This window comes from Macrobrachium rosenbergii, chromosome 53 (genome assembly GCF_040412425.1).
Source record: "Macrobrachium rosenbergii isolate ZJJX-2024 chromosome 53, ASM4041242v1, whole genome shotgun sequence".
NCBI classification, from domain to species: domain Eukaryota; kingdom Metazoa; phylum Arthropoda; class Malacostraca; order Decapoda; family Palaemonidae; genus Macrobrachium; species Macrobrachium rosenbergii.
This window is the reverse complement of record NC_089793.1, coordinates 10,753,457-10,760,323: the sequence shown is the minus strand read 5'-3', so window position 1 is coordinate 10,760,323 and position 6,867 is coordinate 10,753,457. Positions and strand designations below refer to the sequence as shown.

Sequence of the window (6,867 nt, the reverse complement as noted above, 5' to 3'; positions counted from 1 at the left end):
AAATTTACAGAATATGCTCATTCTTTTATTGAGTTTTGCATTAATCATTTGGTTTAATTCATACTTTAGAACACACCTTATGGTAATTTTTTTAAGTCACTGATATTTTTATTTATTTTTGTTGTTGTTGAAGTAATCGAATTTAAAAATCGTTCAGATACTCTGAAAATATGTCGCCCAGTAGAAATAAACAAACCGTATCATTTTATGAAATCAACTGATTCAGCTGTATTCAATCGGAAAAAAAAAACACAATAGCCACGCAGTGTGTTCTTACATCACGGCTTCATACTACTTTAGAATGAACTTTAGTAGAGTTGGAAAGGTCCATACCAGTTCGACCGTGACACACCAGATCTTTCTGTAGATACATTTGTTTAAGTTCCTCCTTAGCAATTATAGGTAGCGTTCAATTGTACACTTTGTAATAGAATGCAAAACGTCTTGCAAATGGTTATGTGCAACTATATATATATATATATATATATATATATATATATATATATATATATATATAATATATATATATATATATATTAATCTCTGCTGGAATGTATGGTATGTTTAGATACACTTATGAATGAACGCATGCATGGTATGTTGATATATTTAGGTGTATGCGTGCATAGCAAGATGTCTTGAAAGCAAAGTAAATTGTTATAAAATCGCATTGGTTATTATACTTGTTGACAGTTCTGGACAAAGATTATTTTATCTTTTATTTCAACAACTGAGTATTTTCGAGCCGAGCTACCTGGGATGAATGAGGGTTTCTCAGTTAAGTTTCGTCTGTCTTGACTGGTTTGTATAATTATGGAAGTTTTCGTTGCAAATGTTATTTCAGCCTGTGCTTCTTCCGTTTTACATTATGAGCGAAGGCATTTTCATATAAATAATGGTTTCACAACTTATTCTAATGGGGTTTCGATTTTGTAACTTCTTGCACTTTAATCGTTTTCTGAAGTTATGAATGGTCAGGACAGGGCAGGTTACAGGAGCCTGTTTTGAAATGAACGCATCAATCAGACATTTTTTGGCACCGAGATTTTTTTTTTTGTCTTGGTTCATTATGCTCAGACCCCGAGTGACCACATAATGAAAATTTCAGACCCCGAGTGACCACATAATGAAAATTCCAGACCCCGATTGACCACATAATGAAAATTTCAGACCCCGATTGACCACGTAATGAAAATTTAGTTATTGCTTTAATTCAAAATTTGGCAGTAGCGATATAACTCATTATATTTACCATTTTTTAAAGGACTTACTTTGCTCATTTTGGGATTCCCCAGTACTTTCCGATTTATTTTTTTGAATTTTTATTGAATGAACATTTAAAATTAACCCAAACATTTTGTTGCATTCTGAAAGCTTAGTATTTACATATTAGAAACTAATTAGGGTAGTCTGAAGTTAGTTATATTTTTATATTTATGATGGGTGATAATGACAAAGTAAAGAAATACACGGCATTGACTTCGTGATTTTGTTCCAATTTAATCATCGCATGAAAACGCAAGTAAAAAAAAAAAAAGTCCTATTTGTCTGTACTCCATTTCCTCGCATTGTTAATTCTCAAGCCGTGACGTGGGAGTGTGCTGTAATTTGGGACTCTGGGTATGACAAGGTGCACTTTGTTAGTTGACTAATTCTTCATTAGCTTTAAATTTAATTTTGCTTTATTGTTAATCTACTGAAAAGCTAATTGATCCCATTAAGTCATTCTTCCCCTGTACTCGCCTCACGCCCATCTTAGAACCTCATATCCTCTGAAACCGGTTTGCATTGCCGGACGACAGAGTGACTGTCGCGTGTCAAAATTAACGGATAATCGAATAAAACACCCGTGAATCAGGTTTCCAGCCTTAGAACTTTCCAGAGGGACTCCCGTAGACACACACACACACACACCTCCAACCTGCCTCCAACGCCCTGGAGCCACTCGCAATCAACCACTCGCCATTGGCTTTTAGAAAGAAGGGGAAAAGAGCGCGCGAGAGAGAGAGAGAGGGGAAAAACGGCGGTTTATATTTATACAGTTGCTATCATGTGCTGTAGTAGTCGTAGTAAGCGTCGTTGGTCGTCCAGAATGGCGGTCGTTTTATAGCGCTGTTGGAGCCAGTTGGATGGGAAACGAGCCATGGTCATGCACACAATCCCATTGCCTCCCTTCCTTCTTCCCCTAACCCATTCCCCCTCCTCGTCCTCCCCCCCCTCCTAAGCACGCAACCATCCCCTACCCTTCCCAGATTGTCATGACGGACTCTGTACATGCCACACTCATGCCGTAAATTGCTACCATTCCGTCAGTAATGTCGCTTTGAGCTAACACAAACTCCGACACCCCCTTTCCCCCACCCCCCGTCCCTCTCTCTCTCTCTCTCTCTCTCTCTCTCTCTCTCTCTCTACTGTGTAAGACCTCAAAGGTTAAAGATTTGCCGTAACCAGAAAATTTGTCGTCGTAGCTGCTGCCATGGGAGTAAAGCACGACTCCCGGGCGGGGCTCAATCAAGGCAAATGGGCGGCGGGAAGGAAGGAAGGAAAGGAAAGGAAAGGAAAGGAAAGGTACGGTGCTTGCAGCAGCACCAGCAGCAGGGAAAAGGATTTGTGTGCATCGTGTGCTTGCAATGCATGTATGCATCTGTGAGCGTAAAGCCCCCGTGTGTTTGTTGTGCTCGTGTCGACTGTTGAATTCGGCTCTCCCCCATAGTAGCTGTTGTGGAGTAGTGCTAAAGGTGTGAGTGGCGAATGCCTTTTGAAAACGTTATGAGCGTGGATGGATCTGCTCATTCTGCTGGCTTTTGGATTCTGTTTGTGTGTGCGTCTGTGTGTTTGTGCGGGGACAAGTAAGCCATTGGCGTTAGCATTGCAGGTGTAATTGTAGACGCAAAAGGGGGAGCTGGGGAATCGTGTGAGTGTGTGTGTGTGTTTGGGGTAATGGGGAAAGAGGAGGGGGTGAGGGGGGAGGAGGAGGAGGAGGAGAGAATTTGGTCCATTTCATTCTATTTGTGTCCCTGCGATTTCTTGATGGCGCGGCTCAGCGTATGACAGGTGGTCGATTGCTCTCCGGTGCTAAGCCACAGATTGAGGGTAAAGTTGCGAGCTTGCATGTCTCTCTCTCTCTCTCTCTCTCTCTCTCTCTCTCTCTCTCTCTCTCTGATGATTTTTGCTTTTCGAAGTAGATTTCTTTATACTTTACTGTCATTAAATGCTTTTTCTCTATCGTGATAGTTTTAGCTGAAGGGAATGAATGGGGTGGCATTCTGTTGGGCTTATTTTCAAGGTCGTGGTTTGTTTACATAAAAAACCCCTTGTTTACTAACGTGGAACTTTATGAGAAGTCAGTTTAACCTTGTAGGCTTCGCAATAATCAAATTTAGTTCTAAACAGTTACCGTTTTTAATGAGATTACATTGCTCCCAGTAGGTCCAAAAGTTTGTGGAAATGAGTGGCTTTTATTTCAGATGGAAATGCTCTTGCTGTTTGCCTTAGAGTGCTCGGATCTAAACGAAGTAATGTCAGTTACAGCATTTTATGAAATGAAGTTTCCATTACCTTGTAACTTCAATTTGGCGATTCTCGAGTTTCAAGTGAAGAAAGGCACCGAACGAATTACTGTTTTAAATTTTTGTGTTTTTTTTTTTGTATTAGAGGTTAGATTTTGGTGTGCAAGCGTTTTTAAGAGGTGCTCTCTCTCTCTCTCTCTCTCTCTCTCTCTCTCTCTCTCTCTCTCTCTCTCTCTCTCTGAGACATTCCTTATTCTGTACGAGTCCTCTTTGTCTTTGCATCTAGAAGGTAACTATTATTCATTGAAGTCAGATTTAAATTAGGCATTGATGCTCATCTTTTTTTTTTCTCCTCTCAATTTACGTTGAATTTTATTGAAGGCATACTCTCTCTCTCTCTCTCTCTCTCTCTCTCTCTCTCTCTCTCTCTCTCTCTCTCTCTCTCTCTCTCTGGTATTCTAGAGTTACTTCTGCTTTTTTTCTCTCCTTCCCTTAGCGTCGTTTCCCTTTTATCTTCTCCGCTCTGGTCGTGGACAACAGAAAATATCATACTACACGTATAAGAGACTTTTTGTTATTGATTTAAGAGTGGCTGAGCTGGTCCATGGTCGGTCCAGGTGCCAGGCCCTCCTGCGATGGGGAGGTAATGGTTGGATGGGTTTTATGCGCTTGGTCTCTCTCTCTCTCTCTCTCTCTCTCTCTCTCTCTCTCTCTCTCTCTCTCTCTCTCTCTGTAGGCGGTAGGTTAGTTGGATGTGCTTTTGCGTGAAGTTGTTACCTACCTGCCTGCTGTCGTAAATTAAAATTACACCTCTAGATTAAAAAGAAAATTAGTTGTGGGGAGTGTCTTCCTGTGTACATTTATATACATATATGTATATATACATATATATATATACATATATATAATGTATATATACAGGTATATATGTATGTGTATGTATGTATATATATGTGTGTGTGTACACACACACGCATATATATATATATATATATATATATATATATATATAAAATGTGGTCTGTACTGTAAATATCTTTATTTTCATGCTTGTTTGATGTCTCTAGAAGCATTAGATCAGACAATCTACCTCTGTCATGAACACGTAACATCGTCACATGCCAGCGAGAGCATTATCATATACCCACTTGAATCTCACGGCTCACAGATTTTTGACCTCATTGAAGCAGCAGCAGCAGCAGTTGTATAAATTTCAAAAGAGTCTTTCCAACCTCCCTCGGTTTTCCTAATACCTCGCAAATGCTTTCCATGCATGAGAGGTATGGTTTTTTTTTTAACATTCCCATTTTTCCGTTCATTTTCCTCTTCTCCTTTTCGCGTGGCGCTTTTGTGTGGAAATCGCATATATATTGTATATGCGTGTTTGGTGTGTGAGAGAAGGGAGGATGTTTTGGTCGGAAGTTACCGGTTGTCGCAATGCAAATAGGAAATGAGCGGAAGAAAGGAATAGGGGACGCCTTCTGTGCCCTGCTGTTCTGTTGTGGGCGATGTTGGGATGGTTGCTCCGCCATGGCTGATGTTTTGATGTTGCTTTTTTTTTTTTTTTTTTTTTTTTTTTTGAGGTGGTAATTGTGGTGATGATGTTTTGCGAGTGGAGAATGAAGGGTGAAAGAAAGTGGGACTCCTTGCGTACACTGTGTTGGGGATGTTGTTGAAGCGATTGGTCTGCCTTGCTGATGTTGCTATTTCGTGGCGGCGATGTGGTGATGATGTTTTGCAAATGGAAAACAAAGGGGGAAAGAAAGTGGGACTCCTTGCGTACAATGTGTTAGGAATGATGTTGAAGTGATTGGTCTACCATGCTGATGTTTTGATGGTGCTATTTTGAGGCGGCGATGTGGTGATGATGTTTTGCTAAGGGAAAATGAGAAAGAAAAAGAATCTCGGACTCCGTATAGATGCTTTGTTAGGGATGATGTTTGGATGATTGCTCTACGGTGGCTGATGTTTTGATGTTGCTTTTTGAGGTGGTGATGTGATGATGTTTTGCAAATAGAAAGAGAGAGAGAGAGAGAGAGAGAGAAAGTAACTAACACTCCTTGTTTATGCTATGTTAAGGATGATGTTGAGATGATTGCTCTACGATGGCTGATGTTTCTCCGTGCGGTTGGATGGTGTAACATGATATATGGGTAAGATTTTGTAAGTGATGTTGTTTGTGGCTAATTGCTTAAGGATTTATATGGAGCCACGACTGATGTTGATTCTGACCTTTATTACTTGAGTTTTCATTAGTATTTATGGAGTTGGGGATGTTGGGTCATAAATTAATAAGATTAATATTTTCTTTTCTTTTTATTTGCTGCGTTATTGTTGTGGCAATTGCATTGGATAATAGTATGTACTATTTTCTCTCTCTCTCTCTCTCTCTCTCTCTCTCTCTCTCTCTCTCTCTCTCTCTCTCTCTCTCTATCTATATATATATATATATATATATATATATATATATATATATATATATATATTTGCCCTCTGAACTTTGTTTAAAGTGACTGGGTGAACTCCGTGCATTTCAAGATATAGTCTCTCTCTCTCTCTCTCTCTCTCTCTCTCTCTCTCTCTCTCTCTCTCTCTCTCTCTCTCTCTCTCAGGCAAGGTCGAAAGTTCGATTAAAAGTATTGGCTATTCAGAATCAATATCTGGTGTCTAGTCAACGGGTAGTGAAACATTTGGTCTCCTTTTCTCAAACTTTTATTCTTTTTACCTAGATCAAGTTGTCTCGATGAAGGTATGTTTCTAGTTTCCTAGTCTTATCATGCGTTGAGGAAACTGTTATTTAACATTCCCAAGAACGATAAAAGCAAAGATTTGTGGCATCGTCCTCTTATATTCTGTAGTTAAATTATGGGTGTGGTAGTGACCATTGTCTTCTTTTTCCTAGAGCCACCTCTTGTTTTGGAAACAGCTCAATGATACACACACACACACACACACACACACACACACACACACACACACACACATATATATATATATATATATATATATATATATATATATATATATATATATATATGTATGTGTGTGTGTGTGTCTGTGTGTGTGTGTGTTTCCCTCCTTTTGTAACGTTGCCTTTTAGAGGAAGAGGCGTTCATAATTTTCCCGTGTTTTTTCTCGTCACTGCAGAAGGAGAAAATCCTTCGCTGTGTCCTAAGCCACAATCTAGTCAGGAGTCAAAGGTTATCTTAGATGGTTTGGACTCGGACGAGTGGCATAGTGAGGATGAGGACGCAGAGAGAGGAGAGGTTTGACTGACCCCTCCACCCTCTCCCTCCCCTCCCCTCTCCCTCTCCCTCCACCCCCAATCCCGACATCACCATCTGAAACAAGAGTGCAG

General features: G+C 39.9%; 1 protein-coding gene across 12 annotated transcripts in view; it reads left to right on the top strand.

Moving 5' to 3' along the window:
- Positions 1 to 6,867, top strand: part of scalloped (TEA domain transcription factor 1 homolog scalloped) — a 265,722-nt gene that overhangs the window by 159,671 nt on the left and 99,184 nt on the right. The window lies entirely within an intron of this gene.